The sequence below is a fragment of the Oryctolagus cuniculus genome, chromosome 3, assembly GCF_964237555.1.
Source record: "Oryctolagus cuniculus chromosome 3, mOryCun1.1, whole genome shotgun sequence".
In the NCBI taxonomy this organism is placed as follows: domain Eukaryota; kingdom Metazoa; phylum Chordata; class Mammalia; order Lagomorpha; family Leporidae; genus Oryctolagus; species Oryctolagus cuniculus.
This window is the reverse complement of record NC_091434.1, coordinates 51038699-51063950: the sequence shown is the minus strand read 5'-3', so window position 1 is coordinate 51063950 and position 25252 is coordinate 51038699. Positions and strand designations below refer to the sequence as shown.

Below are 25252 nucleotides of genomic sequence, written 5' to 3'. Positions count from 1 at the left end.
GTACATCAACCATCAGGACTAGAGCTGATCAAGTCACTGTTTCTCATAGTGTCCATTTCACTTCAACAAGTTTCCCCTTTGGTGCTCAGTTAGTAGTCACCGATCAGGGAGAACATATGATACTTGTCCCTTTGGGACTGGCTTAATTCACTCAGCATGATGTTTTCCAAATTCCTCCATCTTGTTGCAAATGACCGGGTTTAGTTGTTTTTGACTGCTGTATAGTATTCTATAGAGTACATGTCCCATAATTTCTTTATCCAGTCTACTGTTGATGGGCATTTGGGTTGGTTCCAGGTCTTAGAAGAAATCAAGAAACTCCACAACATCAAAACAAGCAACCCACTTAAGAGATGGGCCAAGGACCTCAATAGACATTTTTCAAAAGAGGAAATCCAAATGGCCAACAGACACATGAAAAAATGTTCAAGATCACTAGCAATAAGGGAAATGCAAATCAAAACCACAATGAGGTTTCACCTCACCCCAGTTAGAATGGCTCACATTCAGAAATCTACCAACAATAGATGCTAGAGAGGATGTGGGGAAAAAGGGACACTAACCCACTGTTGGTGGGAATGCAAACTGGTTAAGCCACTATGGAAGTCAGTCTGGAGATTCCTCAGAAACCTGAATATAACCCTACCATTCAACCCAGCCATCCGACTCCTTGGAATTTACCCAAAGGAAATGAAATTGGCAAACAAACAAGCTGTCTGCACATTAATGTTTATTGCAGCTCAATTCACAATAGCTAAGAAGAAAAGTGTTTTTTTCATCATACTATTTGTTGAACTCATTATATAACATAAGGTTAATTTTATGAGTATAAAGTAAACTGAAACTAGATCAATGTTAAAATTAATAGAGGAAATAGGAGTGAATGAGGAGAAAGGGTATGAGCAGGGGCGAGAGGGAGGGTAGGGTGGGAAGTGTCACTATGTTCCTAAATCTGTATATATGAAATACATGAAATTTGTATAACTTAAATAAAATTTTAAAAATACCTTGTCTCTTTTAACAGTTTTTCATCTTAAAGTCTATTTTGTCTAATAGGAGTAGAGCTACTTCTGTTTGCTTGTATTTTCCATTTGCATGGAATATTCTTCCTATCCTTTTGCTTTCAGTCTGTATGTACTTTTATGTTTGAGGAGTGTTTTTTGTAGGAGGCATACATGGGTATTATTGTTTTTATCCATTCAGCCAGTCTGATAAAAAGTCTATTATTTAGTAGATTTGCATTCAACCTCATTACCGATAAGTAATGATTTAGACCTGGCATTTTTCCTTCTGTTCGTTTTGAATCTCCTTTGCTCTTTTACTAGATTAGATTTTTCTGCCTTCACATTCTTTCATGATTGTCTTTCTCAGTTTCTGTATGTACTACATCCTTAAGTATCATTTGTAACAATGGCTACGTAGAACAACTTCTTTTAAATTTTGTTTGTTTTTAAAAGTCTTTATTTTACCTTCATTTATGAGTGAGAGCTTCACTGGATAAAGTATTCTGGGTTGGTAATGTTTTTGTTTTAGGACTTAGACTGTATATCTCTTTCCTGGGCAGTAGTGTTTCTGTTGAGAAATCTTCTATCAATCTGATAGGATTTCCTTTGAACGTGGTCTGGCAATTCTTTCTTGCTCATTCTTTATGCTTTACTTTTGAAAATTTGACTAGCATCACTGTGTTTCTGAATCTGTATATACGAAATATATGTAATTTGTATGCCTTAAATAAAATTTTCAAAAAGAAAATGTATGTTTTACTAATTATTTAACATGAATCTCCATTTCTGTTATATATTCTTATGTATATGCATTCTTACATGTTTATCTATGTATTATGTAGGGTCTTCTGTTGTTGTCAGTTTCTGGAGTTGGCCTCACCTTCTGGAATTCTAGAGCCCTGCCTAATCTGTGTTCCTTAATGTGGTTTCACTTGGTGACCTACTTCTTTTTTTTCTTTTTTTTTTTAAATTTAATAAACGTGAATTTACAAAGTGCAACTTTTGCATTGTTGTGGCTCCCCCCAACCTCCCTCCCTCCCGCAGCCCTCCCTTCTCCCAAGCCCTCTCCCATCCCACCCTTCATCGAGTTTCATTTTCAATTATCTTTATATACAGAAGATCAACTTAGTATATACTAAGCAAAGATTTCAACAGACTGCACTCACACAACTGCACAAGATATAGAGTATTGTTCGACTAGTAGTGTTATCTTTAACTCTCATAGTAAAACACATTAAGGACAGAGATTCTATGTGTGGAGCATGTGCCCAGTGACTCCCTGTCGAGGCTATGGAAGCCCCTTGAGTGGTGACCTACTTCTAATGAATGCATTGTGGTAAAGCAATGAACTGTTACTTTAGAGATTAGATTAAAAAAAAAAAAAACACTTTGGCTTCTCTCGTTAGAAAAAAAGAAAGAAAACTTGACAGTAATGTGTCATGGTGAGGATCTTTTTTGATCATGCCCATTTGGAGTTTTATGCACTATTCTATATTTGGATAGCCATACCTTTTTCCAAATAGGGGAATTTTTCTATTATTTTGTGGAATAGGTTTCTAAGCCATTCTTCTTTCCCAAATCTTCAGGACCTGAGACTCACATGTTTGTTCATTTGATGGTATCTCATAGATCTTGAACATTGTTTTTGGCCTTTCTAATTTTTTTCTTCTTTTTTTGTCTGAGATGTTTTAAAAGATCTGTCAGGGTCGGTGCTGTGGCATAGCAGTAAAGTCACCGTCTGTAATGCTGGCATCCCATATGGGCACTGGTTGAGTTCCAGCTGCTCCACTTCCAATCCAGCTCTCTGCTATGGTCTGGGAAAGAAGTAGAAGATGGCCCAAGTGCCTGGGCCCCTGCAGCCACGTGGGAGAACTGGAGGAAACTCCTGGCTCCTGGTTTCAGATTGGCGCAGCTCCAACCATTGCAGCCAGCTGGGGAGTGAACCAGCGGATGGAAGACCTCTCTCTCTCTCTCGCTGCCTCTCCTTCTCTCTCTGTGTAACTCTGACTTTCAAATAAATAAATCTTTAAAAAAAATCTGTCTTCTAAATAAGATATTCTTTCTTCTGCTTCACTAAGTCTATTGCTAAACTTTCCACTGTATTTTTATTTGACTTATTGAATGCTTCTAATAGCTCTTTTTTCCAAAATAGCTCTATTTCTTTGCTGACTTTTTCATCCATGTCATGTACTGATTTCCTAATTTCATTTTACTGCTTCTCTGTATTTTTCAGTAGCCTTACAATCACTATTTTGAATTATTTTTAAGTCATTTCATCAATCTCCCTTTCTTCACAGTCCAAACTAATGTATTATTGTGATTCTTTTGGGGATCATAGTACCTTTCTCAGTCATATTTCTTGTGTTTCTAGGCTGATTTTTGCACATCTAGGGGATCTCTTGTTCCTATCACTTCCAGGAGATTTTTTTTTTTTGATTGAAGATATTATTTCGGGAAATGTACCTCTGGGGCTCAGTGGAGTGCCTAAGGCTTACACTTGAATTCCAGGGGTATTTGCTGGATGGGAGCAGGGGGTTCTGACCACTATTCATAGCTGAGGCAAGAGTCCAGAGTGACAGTTAAGATGGGTGGGGTGTCTGGATAGACAATGGGGGAGGGGACACTGGAGCTGCCTAGATTATTTTTGCAATTCTAGCTTTTCTCCACAGCAGAATGAAGCAGTTAATCCACAGCCCAGAGTGAGCTCAGAGTGCCACACACTTCACCCACCCAGGACTGTGCATCACCCAGAGTGCCAGCTCACTCCTTCCTTGACCCCACTGGGAGATCTATTCTGAGTGTGCAGGGAATGCTGAGTCTGTGCAGTTAGATCTGGTTGGTGCAATTTTCTTAGCAATACTTTCTATGCAAGGTGTTTAGGAGTGCCACTATGTTACTGAATCTGTATATATTAAATATGAAATTTGTATAACTTAAATAAAATAAAATTTTTATTTTTAATTTTTAAATTAAATATTTTTTAAAAAAATTAAATGAACTACAAGGAGAGGATAAAAGCATGAACCAAGTCTTCCTCACCACCAAGATCGACATATACAACATTATTTCTCAATTTGGGATTTTAAGAATCTCCACCTACTTTCCCTAACCTCTGCACTAAATTTCCTTCTTTTACTTCACTCCAGCTTTTCACTTCTATGCCAGGCTAGAATTAGCTGATTTGCTCTACACATCCCTCTCCTAGGTCAATTCTTCCAAAAAATAATTTAATTGATAAGATTATACTACTGATAAAGTAGTATTTCCAAAAAAAAATCCCTTTCATCTTGTTGCACCACACAGCAAACTTTTTCAACGGTTTCCATTCTCTATGAACTTGTCCAAGTAATTGGACCTAATAGGTCAATGGTATACTGACAAACGTATGTGGACATGGTGACATTTTTAAAGCAGCTAAAACCAAACCATTAAATTATTTTAACAATTTTTACTTTTAGTTACCTTGAGAAGCAAAAATCATCACTCCATGTCCTCCCCCAGTTCTGGAGGATGACGGAAAAAGAACCAAGGCTGGAGTCAGCCTCCAGGATGCCAGTTGCTACATCTGTTTTGAGTCATTTTGAATTTTGACACAGCTGTTCTAGTCACCTGCACCTAACTCCCTGCCAAAATTAGAACATATGCCTACAAAAGAATGTGCTGCACCTGACTACGCTTGGCTAATTTATCATTCTACACCTGTACTTCTTAGACAAAAGTACACAAGTGCTCCCAAGATGTGTGGCACTCTGCCAAGAGAGTCTCAAAGCAATGTGTGACATGACAGACCTGCTTGAAGGATCTGGTTTACATCTGCATGAGAATAAGGTAATTTTACTTGTCTTTATTTCTGTATTAAAATAAACATGGATATATATGGCATGAAACACAATTAAATGTTGAGTAAGTTGTTAAAATAAAAGATAACACTAAGAACCTGACCGTTCCTAGTCACTCTCCTCTCCCCAAGCCTCCACATCCCCTCCCCCTTGGTCTTCAGAGGTCCCTAAGTAGATATTTGAAAAGCACAGCCATAAACAGTTTTATACTTCTCCTACTCTCCCCACCCACACAAATACACCTACTTTCATATTTTCTGCCTATATTGGCTACTCATATGTTCTTGTGTGTGTTGTGCATGCATAATCTTCAGTAATTATTCTTATGTAATGTCCTCTTATTTACTTGCACATATCTGAGAGCAAGTTTCTCTCATTGAAAGAAACATTAAGGAGGAAAAAATATATACTTTGAATTTCATGCCAACATTTCAAAGTTCACAAAGAACATAATTCAGAAAGTTCCATACCTGTATATTGGTTTTCTTCAAAACATTGGTAGGTTAAAATTCATTTGCCATAGAGGTAGTGTTGAAAATAGTGATGAATATCAGACTACAAATACATATTTAATCCATTTTGCTGTTAAAATAATATATTTTCAATGAAATGTGAATAAAACAGTTTACTATAATGGTGATTATGAAAAGGACAAACAAGCTAATCAATTAACAATTTATTTCAAAATTCCAATTTGTAGGCTGATAGAGGGACTATTTCAAAGACAAAGACTCAGTGAGAAAATTTTAAAGAGATTTTAAAATGGACTTCTAAGGTTTTGGACAGGAAGGTTAAAAGTACTTCCTCCCAGGAAAAGGATAATAACATCTGTCAAATTCAAGATGAAGGATAATTGATATAATGATCCTCATAGTCAGATAAACCACACTTTATTCACCTTTTTCAAATTTTCTTCTGGTCATATATCTGACTTTACATTATGCTGATTTTAACTTCAAATTTATACTTTCTTTTACTCTGTACTGCAGTGTCACCTTACTGTTAACTTTTTTTTCATGTTCACATGAATCTTTTTAGTTCACAAATAGCAAGAAGGAAAAGGATGTGGGTAGGAAAGCAGACAATGGTAAAGAAAAAAGAAAAGAAGGAAGACAAGAAATAGAGAAAGACTTAGAGGAGAAAACTAGAAAAAGGATTCAATGAAAGAAGGAGGAAATTTTTCCTTGGGTAATTAAGGAAGAATTAGAAAAAGAGGGAGAGACATGGAATTAAGAGACACATGAGAAATGAATGATCCCAATTGGAACTGAAAGATAGAGAACATGAACTCTGTGAGTGAAACAAAAGAAAGAAAGAAAAAGATAATGGTGAAGAGACTGGATAAGAAAAGCCCCCATAATGGTCATCAGACTTTGATGTCTGAGGTAAGGGAAAACATCACAGAGAAACCTCAGGGTCCTAGAGTAAGGGGAAGCCAATGACCTCAGAACAGTGTTTGCATGGGTCTAACTCAGGGAACTCATATTGGACAGGGTGAAAACTGGGGACTTACTAAGAATGACCAATGTGGAGTTTATTCTCAGAGATTTCGATTTGTTATTAATAAAATAAATGTGCTTTGTGTCATTATTCATAGTTCTGGAACAGCAGAAAAGCCCAGAAGTGTTATTATTCTTGATAGAATATCTGTATCTATGTGAAGAGATGATGCTCTAGTAATGATATTTAAATAGTGGATTATATCTCTGAATTCTAAGATCACTAGTAATTATTAGTGTTTGTAAGTAATAGGAAATCATATGGGAAATCACACACAGTGCCTTACAGGTCATCAAATTCAGTCGCATGATGAAAATCAGAATTCTAACATTGTTGAGGGGTTTATTCCTAATGAACTGAAAACCCACAGAAATAAGTGGAAATTCTATGTTAAATAAAAATATAATGTTTTGATGAATATTTAATAAGTTATTAATTAAAGAGTTATAACAAACTATCTTAGATATTTGAGTAGATGTATAAGAAAAAAATCTTGTTTATTCTACTGCTATAGCACAAATAATTGATCTCAGATTATTCCAGGAGGAAAACATAAAGCTACCCTGAAGAAAAAAGGGTTTTGTTCACATCTTTTCTGATTCTAAAAATAAGGAGATTTTTAAAGCTCTAGTATATATGTACCAAAATGCACATTTCCTTTTCATTTAAGTAAAAGCAAAATAAACACTCCCTTAATTTTTCCTTTTGGTACATTAAATGAAATCGTCACACTTGATGAAGGATCAAACAAAGTACCAAAAGATACTTGCAGGTGGGCATTTGGCTTAGTGGTCAAGGTGTCACTTAAGATGACCACAATATATATTAGGGTTTGAGTTCTAGTTTCCTCCTGATTCTGGTTCGCTGCTAATGCATGGTGATGGCTCAAATAATTGGATTCCTGCCACATACATGGGAGATCTCAACTGAGTTCCTGGCTTCTGGCTTTGGCCCAGCCCAGCTGCAGCTGTTACAGGCATGTGGGGAGTGAACCAGGCATTCAGGGAGTGAATCAGCAGATAGGAGATACTTCTTTCTCGTTCTCTCTCTCTCTCTCTCTCTATCCCCCCACACCCTGTTTCTCTGCCCTTCCAATAAATAAAAATAATTTTTTTAAAAAAAGAAACTCATCAAAACTAGGTCACCATATAATGTGATAAAAATTTGCTAATGGCTGCTTATATGTAAGGAATTACTCTAAAATAAATAAACATATAACTAAACATGATCAATTTTTTTCAGGCAGAAGTTTAAAACAATGCTGTGTTATACAAAGGCTGTTGATTTTTGTGCATTGATTTTATACCCTGCTACTTTGCCAAACTCTTCTATGAGTTCCAATAGTCTCTTAGTAGAGTTCTTTGGATTCCCTAAATAAAGAATCATATCATCTGCAAAGAGGGATAGTTTGAGTTCTTCCTTCCCAATTTGTATCCCTTTAATTTCTTTTTCTTGCCTAGTAGCTCTGGCTAGAACTTCCAGAACTATATTGAATAGCAGTGGTGAGAGTGGGCATCCCTGTCTGGTACCAGATCTCAGTGGAAATGCTTCCAGCTTTTCCCCATTCAATAGGATAGACTTCAATCCTATCTAATTGAAATGTTCAAGTACTTATTTTCAAGATAAAGTTCATTTTAAATCAATTTAGGGATATAGATGTTCATAGCAAGAAATTTGTTGTTATTTTCCAAACCATTATATTCTGTAAAAGGCATTTGTGATAATTCTAAAATGATCTAAAATTTGGAATTTAATGGTATTTTTACCCTTTGAGATATTCAGCTTGCATATCCTACAGAGTCCTCATGAGGAGCCAACTCATTCTTTCCCTGCTTTATAGCAATGCTTTCAGCTAAGTTTCCTTGTTCACCTTATCCAGCAAAACTGGCATTGTGTAATTTTTGTTAGATTCCAACAACAAAAAAGACAGACACTCTATTTATTTGAGAGAGAGAAAAACAGAGAAATACAGACAAACCAAGGGAGTTCCCATTCTTTGATTCACTCCCCAAATGCAAGTAATAGCTAGGGCTGGGCAGCACTGGGGTGGGGGTGGGAGGTGAGGCAGAGCCAGAAAGTCAACCCATTTCAGGGCAGGAATCCAATTACTGAGTCATCACCTACTGTGTCCCAGAGTCTGCACTGTAGGAAGTTGGAATCACCAGCCAGAGCCAAAAATTGAACCTAGGTCCTCCAATTTGGAAATGCTGGCCTTTTAACTGGTATCCTAACAGCCAGGCCAAAAGTCTATCCTGTGATAAACACTTTTTGATGCTAATCATGTTCTAATTTCCATGCCAAAAATTCACATTCACTGATATTCAACAACACTTCAATGAGTTTACTTAACCAAATCTCCAACTTTTATAAATAAGGCATTTTTGAAGCTATATTTGAAAGTAACATGGTTGAGGTTGAAAAAATATTTAGTTTTGGCAACAAGTTTAATTTCCAGAAAACTAAGTCATATTGCAAAATTTTAGACTGAAGCTCCTGCAGGTGGTTCCTTTCTCAGGGCCAAATAGTTCAGCATACAAGTGAGGTCTTTTGAATTTAAGTGTCAGGAGACAGTATGACCTTTGAGAGATACTAGCTAGTTCTCCCACCTCCACGTGGACACTGATCTAAATAAATATCTCTTGGTCCTGCAGAATTTCCATCACTGTCTCGAAAACCTTTCCTAGAGGATAGCACAAAAGGTACCTTATATATGTGGAGTAGATGAATAAGAAAAAGGTCTTACTTACCCCACTACTATAGCACAAATAATGGATCTCAGCCAGTCATCCTAATGCCAAATTATTGGTCATTATGGCAGATAGTACGGGGAGCCATGACCCAGCACTTAAACTTTATGCCTGTAAGTGACTACTCTCATAGCTTTGCTATTTCTGCTCTCTTTTTTACCCAAAGTAAGACACATGGAAAAACCATGTAAAGTATTACCATTCCATAAAGACAGGCAGTAACAACAAAATTTACTATATCCCCCAAAATAATAATATCAAATTGGGAGTGATTTATCCAGTGTATAGTTTAATTATGTTTACATTTCCTATGAATTCAACTATCAACTAGTTTGTGATAAAGTATTTAAATTTTAATTGAGAGGGAGAAATTGGTGACTTAATACAATTATCTTCTTTCAAAAATTGTCATTAAAATTAAAAATGCACAATCCCACTTTCAGATATATATATCTTCAAAGTACTCGACAACAGTATGTTGAAGAGATATCTGCATTCCCATGTTCACTGCAGTGTTATTCACAAAAGCTGAGATAAGGAATCAAACTTGATGTCTATTGCTGAATAAGTGAACAAACAAAATGTGTTACATATTCACAATGAAATATTATTCAGTCTTTAAAGAGAATGAAAGTCTATTGTTTGTGACAAACAGGAGTGAAACTGGAGAACATTATACTAAGAGAAATAATAATAATAATAATAATAATACACAGAAAGAAAACATTTCATGACCTCACCTATCTGTGGACTCTGAAAAGGTCTAACTCATTTCTAGGCCAGCTCTCTACTGTGGCCCAGGAAGGCAGTGGAGGATGGCCCAAGTGCTTGGGCCCTGCACCCATGGTAGACCAGGAGAAGCACCTGGCTCCTGGCTTCGGATCAGCGCAGTGCGCCGGCCGCAGCGCGTCAGCCGTGGCAGCCATTGGAGGGTGAACCAATGGCAAAAAGGAAGACCTTTCTCTCTGTCTCTCTCTCTCACTATCCACTCTGCCTGTCAAAAAAAAGAAAAAAAAAGAAAAGAAACAGAGTCTAACTCACTTCCATGGATTAGAGGAATAAAGAGATGTTCAATAATAAAGTTTCAGTTAGACATGATGAACTAGTCCTTTATATACTGTACAGCAATGACTACAGAAAACAACATATAATTGAAATTTACTAAGACAGAAGATCTTATATGTTACTACCAAAATAAGTCAAGTGATAAATACTTTAATTAACTAAATCATATAATCATTACATAATATATGCATATCTCAAAGCAAAAAGAAATAAGTTGGGGTAAACATTATGTTGCAATTGATTAAGTTGCTTTTTGCAAGGCCTAAGGACTAGAACCCATATCAGAGTGCTGGTTCAAGTTCTGGCTATTCTACTTCTGATCCAGCTTCCTGTCCATGTACCTGGGAAGACAGCAGATGATGACTGAAGTACATGGGTCCCTGCCACCAACATAGAGATCCAGATAGAATTCTGGGCTACTGTATTCAGGCTAGCCCAGCCCTCGCTGTTGCAGGCTTGCAGAGGTAGATCAGCAGATGAAAGATTCTCTCTCTCTCTCTTTCTCCTGTAACTCTGCCTTTCAAGTAGATGACAATAAACATTTAGAAATAAATAAGTAAAACAGGGAAAAAATGCTCAAACTCAGAAGTATCACTTAGTGTGAAACACATTTTTCATTGTTGTACTGATTTTCCTTAGCTTTTGATATGGCTCCAAAATAAATAAAATGTCATTTTGAACAAAAATAATCAAAAATCTATAAATAATGGTATTTCCATTCCAGTTAAAATATAGTCAAAAGAGATTATAACTTTTACCCCAGCCAAAATAAAGAATATCAAGATTTACAAAATGATAAGTTAAAAAAAAATTCATGACAGCCATGAGGGAAGGAGAGAGGGAGGGAGAGAGGGAGGAAAGCAGGGAGGAAGGGGGAGAAAAAGAGAGAGAGAGAGAGAGAGAGAGAGAGAAAGCAAAATTAAATGGTCGTTGGAAGCATACCACAAGGAGGAACTAATCAATAGTTAATAGGAATAAGGAAGAACTCCTAACATTGTAACACAATTTTAAGAGGCCTGAATTGCGCAGTAAAAGAGTAATTCAACTCTCACACCAATTGTTTCCCATATGACTTTCAGTGAGTGCCTCTCAATAGTAAAGCAAAGGCCAAAGCAGGGCAGATTTGAAAAAAATCCTTTTGAAATGCTTGGGCTTGCTTGACCACCAAGTCTGTGGCAATTTCATCCCTTCAAAATGTGAAGGAAAGCCAAAAAAAAAAAAAAAAAATTCTCCCTGAGGCACATCAAACCTTCACTTACTGCAAGGCAAAAAAAAAAAAAAAAAAAAAAAAAAACAGTGAAGGCTAAATCAGGGGAAGAAAAAGGATAGAGGTTTTCCAAACCACATAGGAAGTGCAATGGCAGCAGCCCATCAAAGGCTAGAGACAAGGCAAGAGAATTGAAAGAAATTCTGTTGAGGTGTACAAAGCCTTTCCCAAAAGCAAAGCTGTAAAAACCAGAAGGTCAGGGCAGGAGGGTGAGAGGTCAAGATGTGGAAAGTTGGGGGCAGAGCTGGGACACAAAGAAAATTCCTCAATAATCCAGAATGAAAACAGCAGGTCTATAAAGTCCACAGAAGTATCTTACTGTTGAGAAAGCTGAGAGGAAGGATGACCTCCAGAGCCATAGTGAAGGAAGATTCCTACTCCTGCTTTCAAAAGATGTGGAGCCAGTGGTGAAGTTACCAGTGCTAGTTATAAGAAACTACAGATCCATTACAAATACAGACCCACACGGACTCAGGCCTTTATCGTTACATTTTGAAAGAAGTAGTGTGCCAGTTTCTTAACGAAAACAGCTACTACTTTAATTTCAGCTGTTCTTTGATATGATGCTGTCATACAATCAAAACTTTTCAGACATACATAAAGCCAGAAAAATGTGACCTGTAATTAAAAGGAAAATAATCATTAGACGCCAACCCTCAAAGGACACAGATGTCATAATTAGCAGATGAAGACTATAAAATAATGTTAAGTCATAACAATATTTAGAGATTATGTAGGAAAGGTAAGCAATTTAAGTGAAAATACAAGTAATTATAATAAAAATGTCAAAACTATAAAAAGAACCAAACAGAAATTGTAGAACTGAAATATACAATATTAGATGAATAAATTATTTGGTGACCTAACAGCAGATTGGATATGAAAGGAGAAAGGATAAGTGAACTTGAAGAAACAAAATCACCCAAACTAAAGTTAAAAAAAAAGAAAAAATATGAAAAAACTAAACCATGTAAACAAGATATATAGGACAATAGTGCATACTGAAAAATATATGTACTTTGGAAATCACAGAAAGAAAGAATACAGAACATGAGAAAGAGTATTTAAAGTGATTATGTATGGCTAAGAATTCTCCAAAATATGTGAAAGACATAAATCTATAGATTAAAAAAAAACATCAAACTCAATGCAAAAAGTCTCACAGAAAGTATGGGATTGGGATTAAAGAACAGCAGGTTAAGCCCCGCATGTAGTTCTGGCATCCCATATGAGAGATGGTTCCTATCCTAGATGCTCCACTTCCAATACAGCTCCCTGATAATGCACCTGGGAAAGCATCGGAAGGTAGCTTAAGTGCTTGGGCCCCTGCACCCACTTGGGAGATCTGGAAGAAGCTCTTGGCTCCTTGCTTCACCCTGGCCTAGCCTGGGCTATGAGGCCATTTGGGGAGTGAACCAGTGGATTGAAGGTCTCTCTGTCTCTCTGTCTCTCTCTCTGTATCTCTCTCTCCCTCTAACTTTGCTTTTCAAATAAATAAAACAAATCTTTAAAACATACACATACACACACAGAGAGAGAGAGAGAGAGAGAGAGAGAGAGAGAGAGAAAGTAAACAGAGGGAGTTCTCATAAGGAATTAACCCTGCTAACATGCTATTTTTGGACTTGTAGCTTCCAGCATTTTGAGAATATAAAATTCCATTCAGGGGCTGGCATTGTGGCACAGTGGGTCAAGCTACCATCTGCAATGCCAACATCCCATATCCAAATCCACTTCCAATCTAGCTCCCTGCTAATATGCCCAGGAAAGCCACAGAAGATGGCCCAAGTGTTTGTGTTCCTGCCAACCACATAGGAGACTTGGATGGAGTTCTAGGCTCCTGGATTCAGCCTGGCCCAATATCAACTGTTGCAAGCACTTGGGGATTGAACCAGTAGATGAGAGATTTCTCTCTCTCGCTCTCTCTCTCTCTCTTCCTCTCTCTTTCTGTAACTCTGCCTTTTAAATAGATAAATGTCTTTCTTAAAAATTCCATTAAGCTATAGAAACTGTGCTTCTTTGTTATAGAAGTCCTAGAAACCAACATACTATGCCTCTGAAAAAGAAATGGAATTTGTAACAAAATGAAAAATCTTTCTTCTCATGCACAAATGCTCTAGACTGTTAGTTCACTGGAGAATTCTATCAAATGTTCAAGGAAAAAATAATACCAATCTTATAATCTTGGGAAAAGAGAGGATAAAACACCTCTGAATTTATTAAACCAACATGTCCCTGACAGCAAATCTACCAAATAAAGTCACTGCAAGAAAATTTTTTAAAAGATGGCTCTCATGAGCATGGCACTAAAAAGCTCAAGATACAAAACAGGAAATATTTTAAACATAATTTATAATGAAAAAATGTGTGTTTATCCAAGGAATATAAAAAGTGTACCATTTAAAAATGAATCAGTGTAATTCAACAGAAAAATTAATATATAATAGCTTCAGTTGATTACCCAAAAGGAAACACATTTAACAATATTCAAAATCCAGTCATGATTTCAAATTCTCAGCAAATTTACATACATAGAAATACCTCAACTGCAAGAGACATTTATGAAATAAATAATACCCTATATCACATTAAAATGTTGAAACCTGTCACCTTAAAATTGAGAACAAGTATATTAGAAATGAAGCCCTAGCCAATACCAAAAAATCAAGAAAAAGAAACATAGTCAAAATATTGGAAAGAAAGTAAAATCAACATTATTTGTAGAGAACATATGGTATTTGAAGGAAACGCTAAAGAATCTACAAAAATCTGCCAAAAATAATAGAACTACCAGGATCCCAGACTCTAAGATCAACATGCAAAAATAACTATATTTAAATAATTAGAAACTGTGACTAAGACACGATACCATTTTTTTTTTTTTGACAGGCAAAGTGGACAGTGAGAGACAGAGAGAAAGGTCTTCCTTTACCGTTGGTTTACCCTCCAATGGCCGCTGCCGCCGGCGCGCTGCAGCCAGCACACCACACTGATCCAAAGCCAGGAGCCAGGTGCTTCTTCCTGGTCTCCCTGTGGGGGTGCAGGGCCCAAGCACTTGGGCCATCCTCCACTGCCTTCCCGGGCCACAGCAGAGAGCTGGACTGGAAGAGGAGCAACTGGGACAGAATCCGGCATCCCAACCGGGACTAGAACCCAGGGTGCCGGCTCCACAGGCAGAGGATTAGCCTATTGAGCCACGACGGCGGCCAACAAGATACCATTAATGATAATGTTTTAAAAAATTATGTATGTTAAGCCTAAACCTAACAAAAGAAGTATAAGCTCTTTACTAAAAAATAAAAATTATTACTTGAAATAATTAAATAAATCCTACATACAGTCAGCCCTTTCTTAGGTTCTACATAAGTAGATAAGACCAGCTATAGATTGAAAATATTCATAAAAAATATTATATAAAACACATGCATTTTGCTTCTTATCATTATTCCCTAAACAATATAACAATTATTTATACTGCATTTACATTATATTAGGTATTATAAGTATCATTACTATGAGTTAAAGTCTATGGGAGAATGTGTATACTATATATGCGAACACTCTGCCAGTTTATATAAATGAATTAAGTATCTGTGGGTTTTGTTATCTGCAGGGGGTCCTGAAACCAGTCCCCCACAGATAAAAAGGGATGACTGAGTGTAATATAAATGTGTTCTAAAATTAGAAGACTCAAGTTTGTAAGATTTCCTTTATCCCCAAGTTGACAGAAAGATTTTGTGCCTCCAATTAAATATTACAAGGTATTTCTGAGGAAAACACAAGCAGTTTGGAAAATTTATATGGGACAGCCAGCATTGTGGTATCACAGGCTAAGCCATTCCAAATCGAAGTGCCAGCTGGAGTCCCAGGTACTCTGCTTTCAATCCAGCTTCCTGCTAATGTAGCTGAAGAGGCAATGGATTATGGTCTGAGAACTTGGGACCCTGTCACCCATGTGAGAAAACTGGATGGAGTTCCTGGCTTGTGGTTTTAGTCTGACCAGTCCTGGCTGTGGCAGCCATTTGGGAAGTGAATCAGCGAATGGGAAAACGCTCTCTCTCTTTCCTTCTCTCCCTGATGCTTTGCCTTTCAAATAAATAAACCTTTAAACTTTATATGGAAAGGCAAATGACCTAGAAAAGTCAAAGCAGTGTTAAAAAAAGAATAAGCTTGAGAATCTGAACTACCTGACTTTAAGGTTTATGACAAAGCTACAACTATCATAAGATGTTGACAAATACTTCCATATTTCCATAAACATTATAAAGCCCTCTTATATCATCATTTGGCTTTTGAAAAAGGTTTCAACGTGGGCCAGCACAGTGGTATGGAAGGTTAAGCCTCCAACTGCAGTGCCAACATCCCATACAGCCACTGCTTCAAATCTCAGCTGCTTCACTTCCAATCCAGCTCCCTGTTAATGTTCCTGGGAAAGCAGTGGAAAGATAACCCAACTACTTGAGTCCCTGCACCCACCTGGGAGACCTGGAAGAAGCCCCTGGCTCCTGGCTTTGACCCAGCCAGGCCTCAGCCATTTTGGCCATTTGGGGAATAAAGCACAAGATGGAAGATTCTACTTCTGTTGCTCTTTCTTTTTCCTTTTCTTTTGTATTTCTGCCTTTTAAATAAATAAAGGTGTCAAGAAAATTTAATGAATGACATTATAATTTATTCAAAAACATACAGCAACAACTGTATATCCATACTTTACAAAGAAAAAGAAAAATCTCATATTTATTTCACATTACATTTAAATAAGCCGGACTAGATCTTAAAGAGAAATGAGAGGAGGGCCGGCGCCGCGGCTCACTAGGCTAATCCTCCGCCTAGCAGCACCGGCACACCGGGTTCTAGTCCCGGTCGGGGCGCCGGATTCTGTCCCGGTTGCCCCTCTTCCAGGCCAGCCCTCTGCTGTGGCCAGGGAGTGCAGTGGAGGATGGCCCAGGTGCTTGGGCCCTGCACCCCATGGGAGACCAGGAAAAGCACCTGGCTCCTGGCTCCTGCCATCGGATCAGCTCGGTGCGCCGGCCGCAGCGCGCCGGCCGCGGCGGCCATTGGAGGGTGAACCAACGGCAAAGGAAGACCTTTCTCTCTGTCTCTCTCTCACTGTCCACTCTGCCTGTCAAAAAAAAAAAAAAAAAAAAGAGAGAGAGAGAGAAATGAGAGGAGATTGCAGCAGCCCATTGATATTGCCAGAGAGATCACAAAGACTTTGAGCCCAGTATGGATTGCTAACACAGGGCAGGGGCGGGGGGTGGGGGATGCCCACGTAAATCTGTAAAGTGAGAGCACATTGTCTGCTTTCCATTCCCCCAACGAGGGCTCCCAGCCAATAGCAGACAGGAAGTGCATTTTAAAAGGCAAGTACAGGATGAAGTGCCTCACACACTTGTGACTAGAGGATTTTACCTGAGGGAAAAATCCCATTGACTTTAAGTCTGGCCTGGAGGGTAGGCAAGGGGCGGAGCACTGATTTAAGCCTGTGAGGCATTTCTCTACTCTCTGAATCACTGGTGCCTATACTCAATCTTCCAAGACCGTATATCAACTGGCAGCTGACTCTGGGATTGTCTCAGCTCTCTCTGTAGACAGAGCAGACTCATGGGGCTGAGAGTGGACCCCCTGCTCCCTGTGAATGTGGGAGCCCTGTGCGCTATGACTGTGGGAATTCTGTCTCTGGGCAATCATTGTGTCTGACCTCAGAGGCTCAGAATTCCCTGAGCACCTAGGGTGGCTCACTGCATAGCATTCCATGCTTACTCTGAGGGTCCTTCAGTGGTTCTCTGTGAATGCATGGGTTGGATATGCAGCCACTGCAGGCTAGCCTTAGGCATTGATCACCTTGGCAGAGAGGAGGTGGGGCAGTGGTGACACCAGCAGATGTGATCATACCCTGTCCCTGCTGATAATAGAAAAGATCTATCATGCCCACCCTGGACTCTTGAACCATACCAAAGCACCGACTGGGGCTCTCTGGTCCCACCCAGCACATGCCTCTGACTGTCTACTGTAGGAGCAGGCACTCCACTAAGCCACAGAGGCATATTTCAAAGATAAAAGTGATTGGAGGAGAAAACCAACAAGTGGTTCTACAAATGCCTAAACATTATTGTGGAAATATGAAACATGAACAAGGAAGGCACAATATGACTCCACCAAAAGAACAACACAACACTTCAATATTAGAATGTGAAGACAAAGAAACTGATGAAATTTCTGAAAAGAAACTCAAAAGAATGATCATAAGATTGCTCAAAAGCAAGGAGAAGCAAATTCATGAGTTAAAGAAGTCCATATATGACATGAATAAAATTTTTTTCAGTGAGAGATACTTAAGATAAATTAAACTGAAATATCAGAAATGAGGAATTAAATATGCCAAACAGAAAATACAGTGGAAAGCTACACAATTGTAAACAACAAAAAACAAAGCTTTAAGGCATCACTATACTAGATTTCAAGACATAATACAGGACAGTTTTAATCAAAAGAGCCTGGTACTGGCACAAAAATGGGCATGTATACTGATGGAACAGAATAGAAACTCCAGGGGTGTGCGCCGTGGCTCACATGGTTAATCCTCAGCCTGCGGCACTGGCATCCCATATGGGTGCTGGGTTCTAGTCTCGGTTGCTCCTCTTCCAGTCCAACTCTCTGCTGTGGCCCGGGAAGGCCAGTGGAGGATGGCCCAAGTGCTTGGGCACCTGTACCCACGTGGGAGACCAGGAAGAAGCACCTGGCTCCTGGCTTTGGATCGGGGTAGCTCTGGCCGTAGTGGCCATTTGGGGAGTGAACCAACGGAAGGAAGACCATTCTCTGTGTCTGTCTCTCTCACTGTCTAACTCTATCTTTCAAATAAAGAGAGAGAGAGAGAGAGAGAGAGAGAGAGAGAGAGAAAGTTTCAAAAAAAGAATAGAAACTCCAGAAATCAATCCACAAATCTAAAACCAACTGAAGTTTGACAAAGTAGTTAAAATCAATCCCTGGTGAAAGGGAATCTCTTCAACAAATAGCACTGAGGAAATTAGATGGTGGCATGCAGTAGTATGAAACAAGACCACTACTTTATTCCTTATAAAAAAATCAACTCAAAATGGATCTAGGATCTAAATATATTACCTGATGCCTTTGAATTACTAGAGGAAAACATCAGGGAAACTCTGCAAGACATTGGCCTAGGCAAAGATTTCTTGGAAAAGATTCCAGAAAAATAGGGAAATGGGATTATTTCAATCTAAGAATCTTCTCCACTGCAAAGAAACACTCAATAAAAAGGCAACCAATAGAATGGAAGAAAATATTTGCAAACTATGCACCTGATAAAATATTGATATCCAGGATGTATAAAGAGCTCAAGAAACTCAAAAACAACAAAACAAACAATCCAGTTCAAAAACAGGCAAAGAACTTGACAGGTATTTGTCAAAGGATGAAATACAAATGGCCAACAGACACATGAAAAAATGCTCAAGATCACTAGCCATCAGAGAAATACAAATAAAAAAAACACAATGAATTTTCAACTTGTCCCAGTTAGAATGAAAATCATACAGAAATCAAAAACCAATAAATGTTGGTGAGGATGTGGGGAAATATACACTCTAAGCCACTGTTGGTGCAAAATGTAAACTAGTCCAATTTCTGTGAAAGACAGTATGAAGATTCCTCAGAAATCTGAAAATAGATCCATCATATGACCCAACAATCCCACTCCTGGGAATTTAATCAAACAAAATGAAATTGGCATATGAAAGTTATTTGTACCCCCATATTTACCACTCCTCAATTCACAATAGCTAAGATATGGAATCAACCCATATGCCTATCAACCAATGACTGGATAAAGAAAATGTGGTACACTGTTGAGTACTATTCAGCCATAAAAAGAATGAAATCCTGTCTTTTGCAATAAAATAGATGCAACTGGAAACCACTATGCTTATTGAAATAAGCTGGCCCTGAACAGACAAATACCATGTTTTCCCTGATCTGTGGTAACGAATAGAGTACAAAAAATGTATACGAAGACAAGCACCGCGGCTCACTAGGCTAATCCTCTGCCTGTGGCCCCGGCACCCCGGGGTTCTAGTCCTGGCTGGGAAACGGGATTCTGTCCCGGTTGCTCCTCTTCCAGTCCAGCTCTCTGCTGTGGCCAGAAAAGGCAGTGGAGGATGGCCCAAGTGCTTGGGCTCTGCACTCGCATGGGAGAACTGGAGGAAGTACCTGGCTCCTGGCTTTGGATCGGTGCAGCGCGCCGGTCATAGTGGCCATTTGGGGGGTGAACCAACGGAAGGAAGATCTTTTTCTCTGTCTCTCTCTCTCACTGTCTAACTCTGCCTGTCAAAAAATAAATAAATAAAAATTTAAAAAATTTAAAAAAGAAAAAAATATGTGAATGAAATGATATGTTAAGGTTTGATTATTTATTACAGCATTGTATCTTCTGTTGATGAACAGTGTTGTTTTTTCTATTTATTGAACTGTTTGTTAATGGAGGGTTCAACTTATGTTTATAAAGTAAACTGAGAACATATCATTGTAAAAATTAAAAAAAAATTAATGAAAGGAAGGCAAAGGGAGGGTGGGAACATGAGCAGAGTAAGGGGAAGGTACAAAGTATCACTATGCTCCTAAATCTGTATATATGAAATATATGAAATTTGTTCACCTTATAGAAATAAAAGAATTAAAAAGCTAGAATATTATTTTTCTATAACAAAAAGTGAAAAATCTTCCTGATCTTGGGATAGGGAAATATTTCTTGGACTAAACATACAAAACACTAGCCATAAAAGAACAAAATAACATTTTATCCTAGTTTCATCACAATCATCAAAAGGTATCATAAGTCATTAGGGAAATACAAATCAAAACCACAATGGATAGCAAATTATTTTTCTTAAAAAGAAAGTAACATGTGTCAGCCAGAAATTTGAGAAATTAGAAATCTCATATATTGCTAGTAAGAGTATAAAACGGTTCAGTTCTAACACAGTATGCCAATTACTCATAAAGTCAAGCAAGGGTTATTATGTAATTGGAAATTTCATTCATAAAAATATACTCAAGAGAATTGGAGAACAACACTACATAAAAACTTATACATTAATGTTCTCAAAATTGTTCTTAGTAGCTAAAAAGTAGACACATTCCAAATGTCTATCAACTGATAAGTGAATTTTTAAGATGTAGTATATCCACACGTAAAATATTATTCAACCATAAGTCACGCTAAATGAAAGAGGTCTCCTAGAAAAGGACAAAGATTTTATTACTCCATTTACACAAGCTGTCCAGAATAGGCATTTCCATATGACAAAAATTAAATCAAGACTTTCAGAGTTTGGGAGTAGGAAGAAGTGGGGATGGTTTATTGATGGTTTATTTTGGGTGTGGTGAAATGTTTATAATTACATAGTAGCAATGGTTGCAAGCCTAGTCAACAGGCCCAATACCACTGAATTGTTTAACATAAAAGGGTACTACAAATACTCTGAAAAACTAGCCATTTCTTCAAAAATACTATGATGCAATAATTCACTCCTATTTACTCAGTAATGTAAAAACACTACAAGGATATTCTAGCACCTTTAATTATAATAGCCAAAGCTGGAAACAACACTAATATTCATCAAAAGAACATAATGTGGTATATATATATATATATATATACATACACACACACACTAAGGAATACTACTAAATTATAAGTAAAAGGAATGAACAACTAACACACTTAACAATATGACTGAAACTTGAAAATATATTGGCTCAAAGAACCCAAACCCAAAAGAGTATATACTGTATGATTCCATTTATATGAAGGCCAAAACCATGCTAAACTAACCTATGTTGTATCTGGTATTTAGAGAAAAGTGATGATAGAATAACTAGGAAGGGGAGTGAGGGAAACATCTTAAGATGAAATTGTTGCCGGCACCGCGGCTCACTAGGCTAATCTTCCACCTTGCGGCGCCAGCACACCGGGTTCTAGTCCTGGTCAGGGCACCGGATTCTGTCCCGGTGGCCCCTCTTCCAGGACAGCTCTCTGCTGTGGCCCGGGAGTGCAGTGGAGGATGGCCCAAGTGCTTGGGCCCTGCACCCCATGGGAGACCAGGATAAGTACCTGGCTCCTGCCATTGGATCAGCGCAGTGCGCCGGCCACAGCCCGCCGGCCGTGGCAGCCATTGGAGGGTGAACCAACGGCAAAGGAAGACCTTTCTCTCTGTCTCTCTCTCTCACTGTCCACTCTGCCTGTCAAAAAAAAAAAAAAAGATGAAATTGTTCTATATATTGATTTGAGTGGTTATTACACAACAGTGATGATTGCACAATAGTCAGTTTGGAATGTAATGAAGACTTTCATATTTTAAGCAAAGTATACCTTCATTTTAAAAATTAAATTCAGAAAAATCTGTAAATAATAAATTGTTTTGGAAATTATCCACACTCCATTAAACATCAAAGAGTTTAGATTTAGACTGAATTTGTGGACAAAGGACTCGGTATCATTTTTTTCTGGCTTACTTTTTGATCCATTCTTAACATTAAACGTGTTTGTGAGATCTGCCATTATGTATATATTTTACCAATTCAGATATTATTTAAAATAGTTTAAATAACCCTCCCAATATATACTCAGAAATTCCCCTGTCAGCATTAGGAAGTGATTTTTTACTTCTTTGTTTAATTGAGTGAAACATGTCTTCAATTACCCATTCTATAAGCTTTCAAAAGTGTGGGAGTAAACCAAGCGACTTCCTTCAAAGACAACTGGATTACAATTACTGAAATACAAGTACTGATGAAGGAAGCAAAGATTACAATCATGATTTTTATCATTGTTAACAGAAGAGCAGAAAGGGTTACAATCTTCTTGTATTATGCAATTTTTCTGCTCTAATATATCAAAAACTTGATGATCCAAGATCATGCAGAAGAGTTTAGAAGGAATCAAAGTAAACAATGTACCTTGTAGCCAACAGTGCCTGCCAATATGAGATTAGAACTCTCTATCCTAGCAAGAAAATGGCTTTGGAAAGTTCCCTACAACGTTTTATGACTCACAAATACTCCCAGAGGTTCCTGTTTCCATTCTGCAGTAGACAGTGTTTGAAAGAAGACGTGCAGTTCTAGTCAACTGTTGTTCTTAGGCAACTTGGCTGGAAGACCTGTTTAAAAAACATTTGTTGGAAAGATAATATGTTTGGGTGTTTCAATTTTTTAAACAAAATTCCAGATTTTAAATTTGTTTAACTGTTAATTCAACATTGACTAAAAAGAATGGCCTAAGAAATACTATGTTACATAATATGAACTACAAACTTAGTGATTTTCCCACTTGAAAACTCCCAAACCAGGGGGTGCATATTCTTGGCATAGCCCCCTCTGCACATCATTCCAAACTGCCTTCAGGTCTCTGGCTCTGAATTCAATCGTTGTGCGTTCTGGCTCTGATCTTGGCCACCCAGTTCAGATCTCACCTTGGCTTCTGCTTTGACCAAAACTGCCAAATCACCTCCCTTTCCACCAGGACTTGATTCTTGGCTTATCTCCACTTTCAACTAACCTCAGCTTCTCTTTCTCTTCTAAGTATTGAATATCACTCCTGAGCTTCATTTCCTCCCCATTCTCATCTAGCTCTATTCCATTGTACTTGCAGGCTAGTAGTCCTCACACCTCAAGATCTCTTCTCCATTCTAGCCACCTACCCCATTCTTTCCTTTAATTTTTCTCCATGAAGCCCTGAGCAACAAACCACCCAGCTCTTTATAGTTGCTATCATCTATATATGCCCATGTTTTCTTTGTTTTACCAATAATCACTATAAAGACGTAGACCTGAGAAGAGATATAATATGAAATACATTGACATCCCACTAAGAGTCATTCCTGTATTTAACAAGTACATATATGGAAGGAAATCAAATCTCTCCTGACACTTGAAGTGACTCATTATTTCTCTACTCCCTGTCCTAATACTCCATCTCTTTTTGACTCTTGGTAATTCCCTTGAACATGCTTTCTTTGAAAAGACAGTTCCTCTCCCAGGTTCTACACCCATCTCTCCCTTGATTCTGTTGTGGATTATTTTGCGCAGATGTGGCAAACTGGGTCCAGCTCAGAAACATGTTTAGTTAGACTTACACAGCATTTTAGACTTTTTTTTTTCAAATAGTTGCCAATGTTTCAACATTAGAAGAGTGAGCCTAAAAGTAGAAATGTCCAGCTTCATTTAATGATGCAGTTATGCAACAACGGGTCCACATTTGTGCAAGACAACATCCAAAGCTGAGAAATGGCTCCCATGAAAAGGGCAGGTGCTTTGACATGGTGTTCAGTTTGAGCTCTCTAATCTGACCAACTTCCCTGGCTCATTTCAGCAGAATTTGGAGTTTGTAGCTTTTGATATAGAGAAAAGAACTGCTAACAATGGATTCAGATGCACATAAACATACCAGAGAGTTTTACTTATAACTTAAAGGAAATTAAGTCTACTAATCTCTACTTCAATATCTTCCTATTCCACATTGAAGTAGAAACTCAATGATTCTATAAAAATAGAATCTTCATCCCAATCCTGCAACTCTGCCTCCTCCTTCTTTCAGTCAATGAGACATCAACTACACCCTCCCAATTAGTCCTCTTCCTTGTTCTCCCATTTTCTTAGTTATCGTGTTATCCTGAAATTTAGGATGGTAATTGCAAAAATGGGACAGATACTGGCCAGGAAAAACCAGTATTTACTTTAAAAATTCAATGTAAATGTGTTTTGGGGGTATCTTTCACAGAACAATTTTTTTAATTGAGAAAGAAGTAGTAATAGATACTCTTAATGTTCTGCTTTCAAGAACAAAATTATTTTTGTAAGATCCAGTATCAGATAATGATGCTATGATCATCTATAGATACATGAAATTTAGGAAGTAGCTTTATTTTAAAAATAGAATTTGAAAAATTCTCAGCAGTAATCAGATGTGATAATCAAACACAATTCAGACATAAACAGAAATTAATAGGAGTACTGGGCATCTAGGTGTACTGCTGGCTCTGCCACTGAGCTGTGTGGTCTCATGTAGATCACAAAACCTTTGCAGATCTGAGTTTCCTCACCTATACAATGAAGATTTGTTTGTTCTAGACCAGGGATCAGCAAACTAGTTTCAAACTTCAGTGCTTTTAAATGAAATTATACTGGAATTAATTTACACTCATTTGTATCTTATCTATGGCTGCTTTTGTACTACAATGACAGAATTGAGTACCTGTGACAGAAACCAGATGGCCCACAAAGCCAAAATTGTTTACAATCTGAAAGTTTGCCAATCTTTGTTCAAAAATTTTCTCAACACGAGATACCAAATCCCTTGAGATTCCAATTTGGTTAATTTCTAGTGGGTGCTGTTCCCTAGACCCAGAGATTCTGTTATGACTCGTCATCAGTGAGTGCTGACATTGGCGTTTCCAGGCTCTTAGATAATTCCAATATATATTGGAATTAGGAAATCTCAGGCAACTTGAATGTCTTTAACAGTCTCTCTTTTTGGGGGAATAAATATTTTTCCTATTTATATAGGAAAACCCCATCCTGTATTCACTTTCCTAAGTGTCCTCAGCAACGCAGAGTAACCCTTTGCATTAATGCTTGATAAAGGGAGGGAGATGGAGTGAGGCTCGAACACAAACTTATCAAATCAAACTTTCCAGGATCCAACAATTTTGAAACTTCTCCAGATTATTCTGCTCAGTGGCTAGAGTTAAGAACTACCAATACCACCTGACCATAAATCAGCCCTTTCACTTTCTATGGCTCCCTTTAGCAAGGAAGCAA

At 37.8% G+C, this 25252-nt stretch overlaps 1 long non-coding RNA gene across 1 annotated transcript in view; it reads right to left on the bottom strand.

Moving 5' to 3' along the window:
* Nucleotides 1-20211: 20211 nt before the first annotated feature.
* Nucleotides 20212-25252, bottom strand: part of LOC138848959 (uncharacterized) — a 44308-nt gene continuing 39267 nt past the window's right edge. The window contains exon 3 of the long non-coding RNA XR_011387202.1: nt 20212-22593. This is a non-coding gene — a long non-coding RNA (uncharacterized lncRNA). The remainder of the gene's footprint in view (nt 22594-25252) is intronic.